The sequence below is a fragment of the Tamandua tetradactyla genome, chromosome 22 (assembly GCF_023851605.1).
Source record: "Tamandua tetradactyla isolate mTamTet1 chromosome 22, mTamTet1.pri, whole genome shotgun sequence".
In the NCBI taxonomy this organism is placed as follows: Eukaryota; Metazoa; Chordata; class Mammalia; order Pilosa; family Myrmecophagidae; genus Tamandua; species Tamandua tetradactyla.
The window spans coordinates 26,079,170-26,089,100 of NC_135348.1; the positions used below are offsets into that span (position 1 = coordinate 26,079,170).

At 40.4% G+C, this 9,931-nt stretch overlaps 1 pseudogene; it reads left to right on the plus strand.

The window, feature by feature from the left end:
- Positions 1-353: 353 nt before the first annotated feature.
- On the plus strand, positions 354-4,026 carry LOC143666003 (V-type proton ATPase subunit G 1 pseudogene; annotated as a pseudogene).
- The last annotated feature ends 5,905 nt before the right edge of the window (positions 4,027-9,931 follow it).

A 9,931-nucleotide genomic window follows, 5' to 3' on the forward strand; every position in this document is an offset into this window, starting at 1 on the left:
GCTTTTGGTGAACAACCCAGCAAGGCTCCAGCAACTCTGGTGGTAGGGAGGAGTGGACATGCACCATGGTTATGGCAGTAATTTCTCCTGGTAAGGGGATGTACCCCCTCAGGTGATGAATGTGTTTCAGGCTTCAAGTAGCCCAGATGTCAATACTTATAATTCATTGAGCAGTGGGAACCATGGTCACTGGCACCTGAAATGGCCCAAAAAGCAACCCCTCACATGCACATGTGCACTTGTCTGCTGTGGGTCACCTCATCTGCCCCAATCCCCCCAGGGCCACCAGTTTACCTATGCTTCTGCGGGGGTCCAGGATTACTGGCACTTGGACATCTGTATCAAAGAACGCCATGAAGGTCTGGATCCTCCCCCTTTCCCCTCCACCTGAAAGGGACATAGGTGAGACAATCCCCCATTGGGGACCTGGAGACCCTGACCCCACCTTGAACATTCTTTTTAAAAGGAATAAGATTGGGGTAGGATGAGGGGAATCATCCTCCCTATCTGACACAGTGTGCTCACAGCTGGAATATTCTTCCTCACTGTCCTGATTGGGACACAGAGGGAACTTATCAGCTGTTGCTTCCCTCCTCTTCCTTTATGGCTCATTCAGGGCCTTCGTCCCTCACTTAAAGGGACTCCATATCACTTGAAAGCATCGGAGGAGTGGGAATCCCATCAACTTCTGCTTTATTTATCCCTTGCCTTAGTAACAGAAGTCACAATGCCTGGTGGGTGGGTCCTGCCCCTTCCTTTGTCGCTCCCCATTTGCTTTTTGTGTTTCCCTTATGTCCTATGGGTAGGGCACCTTCCCATTGCTGGGCCCCTGTCCTACCAGGTGTGCCTCAGTGAAGATGGCTGGCACTTCCCTGCCATTTCTAGCCCAGCTTAGTGCTTTATGGCGGAATTTTTCTACTACCCCCTCCACCATCCTCCCAGGGAACAACAAAAGGGACAGGGGGATCTTCCATTTAGGAGGCCTGTGTTTTATGAATGCTGTAATGCCATCTGAGATAGGACTATCTCATCTATTTCCTTCCTTGGAATAGGACTGTATAGCCACATGTCTATTGTCTTCACCCTCAGGGCCATTATATCCTCAAGAACACTCTTCCATGGAGTTTTACTTTTGGGGAAGATTTCCTCACGTATACTCCCAGCAACCCAGACTAAAAGTACCATGTATTTGTCTCGATCCCTGTGCTGTCAGTTGTCCTGTTTGATGTGGGTGGGCAAAAATGCATTGTAGCAGAAGGTCAGTAGTTAACTTTCCCAGACTGTGCCACTTGGTCTTAGATGTGTTTGCAATGCACCCTCATCAAACAGATGCATCAACCAAGCTGCATGTCTCTCCCCTGACTTCTGCACTTATCTGTCTTTTAACTTCTGTATTTTGCTCTCAGAAAAAGACTTCATTTTAACAGTTAAGTCATCAGCAATACCATTAGTACTTCTGAATTGAGAGATTACATGTCTAATCCAGGACCCACAAACACCCCAGACGGGGTAGGGCACATGGGTCTCTGACTCTCCTCTGGAGTTGTTTGCAACCTGTGAGACACCGTGGGGTTGGCAAGTGGTAGGGGAGTACAGAGTCAGCCAGGAGCCAGATTATAGTTTTCCTACTCTTCCTGGAACCCACCTCCTTCATCTCATTCCTATCCACTGTACTAATTCATCTCTGTTAACAGGGAGAGTGCTTGCATTCCACTTGTACCTATGTGGCCAAAGGGAGGCCAACAATTCACTCAGCCCTTCAACCCCTGGCGAGTCAGAACCACACTGGGACAATTATACTGATGACACCTTATACCTCCACTGTGCCGTGGCATGCTCTTTTGGTGATCCTACCAATTACACCAAACTGCCATTCAGAAGGAGAGAAACCTAAAGAGATGTTAACCCACTCCAATACAGGTGTCAAAATTGCCAGCATAAGCACAACTCACACAGGCTCTGTTGGAGAGACATTCTACTCACATGAAGAAGAGACAAAACAAGATCATCTTCACTAAGTGTGCATCAGTTCCCTATAGCCAATGGGTCTCACTCTATGGCCAACACAAGGAGATATTCTATGTGCAGTTCCTCTCTCTTGTATTTGTACACTATAGTAGAGGTCCCCATTCCTTCCCCACCAAGGATAGATACACCACTGGGATGCGAGTTCGATGTCATTAAATCGACCACCAGAATCACACTGTCTCAGTGACTATTGATATATACTCAGCACAATTGAGAAAGGAATGTACCAGCAGTCACTTTACTTACTAGGGGTTTGTGTTTTATCCTGCCAGGCCAATATACTTTACGCTGAGCATATATATATTTATGGATATATATTTATGGATCCCAAAGAAAAGTGCCAGGGCTGTCCCACATAGTCCATTTTAGATGTCTGCAAGAAAACATATTAAATAAATGCCTCAGGATATTAGCTCTTAATACTCCTTAGAATCTAGACTGAGAAGGCAGAAAAGAGCTACCCTTTCCATCTGGTCCAATCCCATTAAACTTAACTAGAACACTCATTCTTACTATCCAAAGAGAGTCTTAAAGAGATGTGGCCTTCTTTTGATTTTTACCCTGAGTAAATATTTTTCTACCAATTAAATCTTATCAATTACATATTTGGAGATACAAGTGATTGGATGAGTATCATTCACTTACAAATACTTGTTGAGATCCTACAAGGAGAAGACATAAACAGGAGAAATTTGTTTCCTGTTCTCTTGGAAAAATGCTCCCAGTGGCAAGTTAACTGTAAGAGCATACACTTGCTATAGAAATTTGTTGACCACTCAACAAATTCTGTTAGCCATCCTAATGGTTTTTATAAATTTCAATTGCTTCTAGAATCAAAGGACAGTCCACTGCTCCAATTTATAGTGAATAAGTAATCATCAAATTCATTCATGTTACTGGATAACACAGTCAACATTTATATCCATGCTCTTCAAACTGTCTCTTCGAAAGTCCCCAGTTTAGTTTTCCTGTTGCTAAAGCAATGGGTTGGCATCAATAATGGGAATTCATTGGCTCATGGCTTTGAGGCTAGGGGAAGTCCAAAATCAAGGTATCATTAAGTTGATGCTTTCTCCAAAACAACCTGTGGCATTCTAGGACTGATTGCTGGCGAGCTCTAGTCTTTAGCTTTTCTGTCACATGGAAATGCTCATGGTGGCATCTCTTGTCTTGTCCCTTCTCTTTTGGGTTCCATTGACATTCAACTTCTGGCTACTTCCTCAGGCCTTCTCTCACTGTGTGACCTTTCCTAAATGCATTCAGTAATAACGTTAAGATTGATTCAACTGAGTCGTACCTTAACTGAAGTAATCTCATCCAAAGCTCCCATTTACAAGAGTTCACACCCACAGGAACAGACCAAGTCAAAGAACATATTTTTTCTGGGTTATATACCTCCAAATTACTACAATCTATCAATGACTTTTACTTTTTTGTGTCTAGCTGCCAGTGGTCAATCACATATGCATATTAGGGCTAGTAGAGTCTTACAAATACTGGGGCTGATTTCTTCAACTGTATCTGGGTCATCAAGAATTTGAGAGGCGGCTACCACTGCCACCAAGACTTGTCAGTTTCAGGTCATCCAGCAACTGCTGCAGGCCAAGAAACGTGCACAGAGAAGGTGTCCAAGGCTTGAAAGTGAAAGCACCGGAGGCTGAAGCAGGCCAAAGCAGCTTAGGCTGAAACTGAACAGCACCACCTGCAGAGGGAGAAAGAGTTCAAGGCCAAAGAAGCTGGGGCTCTGGGATCCCATAGTAGTCGTAGCACTGAGGTGGAGAAGGAGACTGAAGCGAAGATGACCATTCCCCAGACCTACTGCCAGAAGAACAGGGAGGAAGTCCTGGATAACCTCTTGGCTTTTGCAACATGCAGTCAAAAATCCATGAAAACTACCACAGAAATGGTAGGAGAGGAGGAGTGTCTGTTCCATGGATTGGCATTTTAGATGCCCTAACATGGAATATGAAGTTTAGGAAAGCTAGAGTTATATTGTAGAGGAAATGTATTAAATCATTTCTGTATGTTATATGGTAGTTCCTGCCACCTTTTGGAGAATAGCAAACCTAGCTTCCTTGTAAAGATGTAGAGTTTATCCAAAGATTTCATCTTTCTACCCCATACTATAAATTTAATGGGTATATGTTGTCTGTCATTTAACTCAAGCTATGTATATGGCAACATTGATTTTTTCTTTCTTAAGTCGAGGACCAGAAGCACTTATTTGAAGAAAGAAAGGGGGTTAAATATTTTATTTTCCTAAGGCTTTCTTAAATATCGTGGGCTTTACCTATGAAAAAAAGAGTAAATAGTCATTTGTAGCCTGTGTGAAGCATCAGCCAGCCATAAAGTAGTCCATTCTGGCTAAGAGTAAGAACAATGAATACTAGAATAAGTATTTGGGCTGGGTTTCGTTTCTCTTAATAAAAATTATTTGATAGAATTAAAAAAAAAAGAATTTGAGAAGTTCACATGAAATTACACAACTCCCTGAAGGTGAGACAAAGGCCCTGGAGAACATCAAAACAGATTGCAGAAATTGAGTAGATAAGCCAAATCCTCCTTTTTAATTCAGATATCCTAAAATTAAACAAAAATTCCAGCAACCAGAAATATTTTTTTTCTGAACTAGCACCCAGAACCTCCTTCAAGAAGGGAAAGGAATACACTCTGATAAATGTTCCAGAAAGGAAGCAGTCACTGTTTGGACGGCATCCAGCCATCTAGTCATGGCTGTGGCTTCCAGAGAGAGCTCAAAGGCACTGTGCATTGTCACAGATGCACTTGCTAACTCAGTGGTCCTTGTGGAAAGGGTATTCATTTTATAGCTAATGTAAATCACAGGGTCCATCTTTGTATTTCAATGATTTGAAGTGACATTCTATTAAGGGTGTTTGGGACATAAACAAGATTAAGTGTAGTGAAAGAATTACAAGATTTATGCTTGGCCTGTAACCTTGAGCCTAAATCATTTTAAGAATGGTACAACAGTCTTTCTTTCACTATAATTTTTACACTGCAATCTATTTATATGAATAGCAACTTTAAGAATTGAAAAAATGTAGATTAGTACTTTGTTTCCACCCTATCTGTTTACAATCATCTGCTCAGAGACTTTGTCAATGATGAGAATTTGTCAGCAGTTAATTTGTTTTACCTCTGGAATATAATTTCCATGTTAATCATGACCCTGATACTTTGCTAATAAAACAAACAGTGACCAAATTGTCCTGCCTTTGTGTCTTAATGATGAGAACATGCAATCATTCATTAGCAAGGGCAGTGAAGTAAAACTTGAAGAAGGAAATAAACTGTGACATATTCCAAAGCAATTAAGTCCACAGCTCCACCCAAAATTTACTTGCGAGTTGTAATGCAAGGCAGCCTACACCTATTTGATTCTTGAAATCTGGGAAGGTCAAAATGAGAAGATGAGTAAGCAAGATCATATTTCAAATCAATAATTAATATAAATAATGTAAGTAGTTACAATTCGCAACGGTATTAAGGTAAACAGTACAGTTTCTGTTGTTGTGAGATAGGTGAAATCTAGCAGATGGAATAGCTTGAAAGTGAGTTAGGGAGACGGGATAAGGATTTGGGAATATTGCTGAATTCACTGTATTTACTATAGAAGGTGACATTTTAGCAATATGGCTGGTGAAAATAAGTGTTGAAATTGCAGTAAGTGTGGAGGGGGAAGTGGTCAGGTTGGCTTAAAAAAACAGCATTCCCTCAGGCAACCAGCGGCCAATCCAAAAAGTACAGACAGCAAATAGCCAATTTGCTTTGTCAGTTTATAGGTAAAATTTGATGGGCAGGAAAGGCTAGAACTCTAATTTTCCTTGAGACCAGGCCGTATAAAAGAGAGAAAACTTTTCCAAGGGACTTCTGGGTATATGCAATACTAGTGTTCTACCTAAGGCTATCAGTTATATTTGTTATAACTTCTAAGTACCCATCTCACCAGAATAAAAGCTTGCCAAAAAGTGCTTCAGGGAGCAGGGTAGAATAAATTCAGAGTAATTATTTAATAACTACTCTGAACCAAGAACTTGTAGTCAACATTTGCATATTATCTAATTTAACTCACAGCAACCATAGTAGTCAGATTTTATTGCTACCTTTTTAGAGACTATAAAGAAAAAAAGGGCTCAGAGCGGCTAAGCAACTTGCCCAGGATCAGATGCCTAAGACTGTCCAGTCCCATGTTCTATGAATAAGTATATTCATTGGGTGATAGCAGTGGCTTCCAGGAATAGCTCAGAAGCGAAAGTTCTCTGATGCTAGAATTTATATTTTTTACACTATTCTTGCTGAAAGTGTGACCTGTGCACCAGCAGCCTCACATTTCCTGGGAACTACTGGGTCAGAATCTGTATTTTTTTTTCCATGATACTTCCACATTGCTTTTCTTTTCAATTTTTTTTATTTTTTAAATTTTTTTATTGATTTTTCATTTTTTTAAAAAAAGTAACAACAAACACAAGCATTCTTAACATATGATCATTCCATTCTACATATATAATCAGTAATTCACAATATCATCACATAGTTGCATATTCATCATCATGTTCATTTCTTAGAACATTTGCATCAATTTAGAAAAAGAAATAAAAAGACAACAGAAAAAAATTCATACTTACCATACACCTTTCTTGGTCACTAGCATTTCAATCTAAATTTAACATCTGTTCCCCTTATTTATTTTTATTCCACATGTGTTCGAGTGTGCTAGCTGCCAGAATGTAACACACTAGAGATGGATTGGCTTTTAATAAAAGGGGATTTATTTTCCTAGTTCTTCAGAGGAAAGGCAGCTAACTTTCCACTGAGGTTCTTTCTTATGTGGGAAGGCACAGGGTAATCTCTGCTGACCTTCTCTCCAGACCTCTGGGTTCCAACAACTTTCCCTGGGGTGATTTCTTTCTGCATCTCCAAAGGCCTGGGCTGAGCTGCGAGCGCTGAGATGAGGTATACTGAGCCGCTTGGGCTGTGCTACATTGTGCTCTCTCATTTAAGCACCAGCCAATTAAGTCAAATGTTATTCATTGCAGCACACACGCCTCCTAGCCAACTGTAGATGTAATCAGCAACAGATGAGGTTCACATACCATTGGCCCATGTCCACAGCAACAGAACTAGGTACATTCACCTGGCCAAGTTGACAACTGAATCTAACTACCACAGTATGTTTTACTCATGTGTTGATAAGGTAGATAAAGGGAGCATCAGACACAAGGTTTTCACAATCACACAGTCACATGGTGAAAGCTATGTCATTATACAATCATCTTCAAGAAACATGGCTACTGGAACACAGAATCTGTATTGTAACAAGATCCTGAGATGAACATTTAAAATATGTGTGCAAGTTTTATAAGAGAAATCACTGCGTGGCACTTTGGTGAATAGGGAGGATGAGAGAGATTCCTAGAAAGATATTCTGAAGCTCTTTTTTGATTCATGAATGCTCCAAGAATCGGACCAAAACTATGGGCTCTTTCCTGATTCAAAAAAAGCAATAACGACAATGAAACCAAACACACTGATACATAAACTTAGACATAACTTCTGAGGACTAAAGACCTCCAGAAAGCCAGGCACGAATGGCCTAGTTACTGTGGTCTACCAGTTAAAACTGCCTTCAAGAGGTGATTAAGGGAACAAGGAGAAATCAAAAGCAGTATAAAAAGTTTGAGAACTGAAAAGCTATGTCAAAACAAACAAAAAAAATGAATTATTTCCCTTAATGGCACTACAGTTATATTAAGTTGTGCCATAGAAATTGGCAGAATCTTTTCTTTAACTCACCTGTAAGACCACAATGGATTTTCCTAGAAATTTTCTCTAGCCTACATGTACTTCTCTTTTTATCTGTTTCTATCCAATGGACTTTATCTTTTTTTTTTTTTTTGGAATTTCAGTCTCAATGACAAGGTCTTTCATATTTATAAACATTCTTTTCTAAGATGATGTTTGGATAACTCACACTGAGGAACTTTCAGATACAATTTCAACCATGCTTTCAAACTAGTTTTAAGCTGAGTATTACCTTGTTTGTTTTATTATTTACAAAGATTCTAGCAGAAAGAAGAAGGACTTTTTGATTTTGAGTAAACTATATTTTGAGTTGTAAGCTTCTGGGATGCAATATTCCAGAAATGGAATGGCTTTTAAAAAGGGAATCTATTAAGTTTCAAGTTTACCATTCTAAAGCCATGAAAATGTTCAAACTAAGGAGTCCAAATAAAGATACCTTAAGTCCAAAGAAAGGGCTAATGAAGTTTGGGATTTCTCTCTCAGATGAGAAGGCACATGGGGATGTCTGCTAGCTTTCTTTTCAAGCTTCCTGTTTCATTTAATGGTGGCTGTACATCACTCATGCCCCTGGGGGCATTTTCCTTCTCAATCTCCAAAGATCTCTGGCTGTGTAGACTCTATTGGCTTTGAGCTTTTTCTAAAAGGATTCCTTCCTAAAGTGCTCCAGCAAACAATCTCACCTTGAATGGGTGGAGGCATATCTCCATGGAAACTATCTAATCCAAAGTTACCACCCACAACTGGATGGGTTACATTTCCATGGAAATATTAAAAAGATCCCACCAAGGAATATTGAATGAGGATTAAAGGACATGGCTTTTCTGAGGTTCATAATAGCTTCAAACCAGAACATTCCACCCTTTGGACCCCCAAAAGACATATTCATTCAAATGCAAAATGCATGCATTCCATAGAAATATCAGAAAGACTTAAACTATTTCAGTAACAATACAAATAAAATACAAAGTCAGAAACAGTGCAAAATCTCAACAAAGTAAGCTCCAGACATGTTCTGTCTTAAGACAAAATTCTCCTCTAGCTCTGGACCTGTAAAACTCAAAAGTAGTTATCTGCTGCCAACATATAGAGTAGGAACAGTCATAGGATAGATATTCCAATTTCCATAGGGAGAAATTGAAAGGAACACACAGGTCATTAGATCCAAACAGTTCCAAAAACCTGCAGGGCAAGTTCCATTAGATGTTAGTCTAAGAGTCATTTATCCTTGGGGCTTTAGAAAGCTGCAGTCCTACCATTTGCAAGGACTATGCAGTGGCCCAGGTCTCTCCAAATACCAACTTGGGAGACACTGAGGAGACCATTTTTTTCTTGGCAACACCCTCTCTAAGCATCAGGGCAGCACTCGGGCCCTCTGCCATCTCTGGGAAATACACTCAGGCCCCTCAGAACAATGTGGTGGTAGCAAGGCTCTCCCTAATCCCTAAGGAATGTGCTCCACCCTCTCCAAAGCCTGGGGCACTGAAATACCTGTCCTCTACCTTGGGGCAAACTCACCCTCTCCAAGCTCATGGGTGGGTCCCCTCTCCTGGTCCAAGGTTTTTTGACTCCAGACCTTAGCTTCCATGGTTCTGCCTTTGAAGTTATTTTTCCTTCAATTTGTCCCTTTTTTGTCCCTTTTAGTCCAGACTGGTAGTGGTTCTGTTTATACAGATCCCACAGCATTCTTGTTGGTTTCCTATGTAGAAGGCAGGGATTATAACCATCAGACAATAGGACCATTCACAGATCCTTCCTGGAAAGCTACATCTCCAATCCTGGCTTTTTCTGAAATGGCTGACTTGTTCCACCTTTGGTTAAATCCTCATATGGGGCAATGTTCTCTGGGTTCTACCTTCCTGGAAGCCCAGAATATTCTAGACTATTAATTTCTCATTTCTTTGTATCAGGAGTTCAGTTCTCAGTTTATGTCTTTCCTGTTGCATTTCATTATAAGCGCAAGGAGAAACCAGGCTGCACTTTCTGTATTCAGTTTGGAAATCTTTTCTGCTAAATATCCAAGTTCATGGCTTTTAAAATCTGCCTTCTACCCAAAACCAATAGCCAATTTTGCTAGATTCTT